The following is a 364-nucleotide window of genomic DNA, read 5'->3' on the forward strand; positions in this document are numbered from 1 at the left end:
ACCCTGCCTCACAAAGATAATCCGGCACGCTCAGCTTTGGCATGACCCGTGTTACGGACGATCGATGCCTTGACAGACGCTCTAATAATGGGAGGTACACGCTTAGCATTATATAAATAAGGGATTTTCGAAACCACACTTAAATCAAGCATCTTCTTTCAAGCTATGAGAACCACCATTTCTCCATCTTGCCTTACCAAGATAATACGGCACACCCAGCTTTGGCATGGCCCATGACACGTACGATCGAGGCCTTGACAAGTGCTTTACTCGTAGAGCTCCTAGATCTAACCTGTTTCTGTGCAACGATTGTTCATAATCCGAATGGACCATCCAGTCGATTATGCAATCCCAATCCCGAAGC

This window comes from Tarenaya hassleriana, unplaced genomic scaffold (genome assembly GCF_000463585.1).
Source record: "Tarenaya hassleriana unplaced genomic scaffold, ASM46358v1 Cleome44, whole genome shotgun sequence".
NCBI classification, from domain to species: Eukaryota; Viridiplantae; Streptophyta; class Magnoliopsida; order Brassicales; family Cleomaceae; genus Tarenaya; species Tarenaya hassleriana.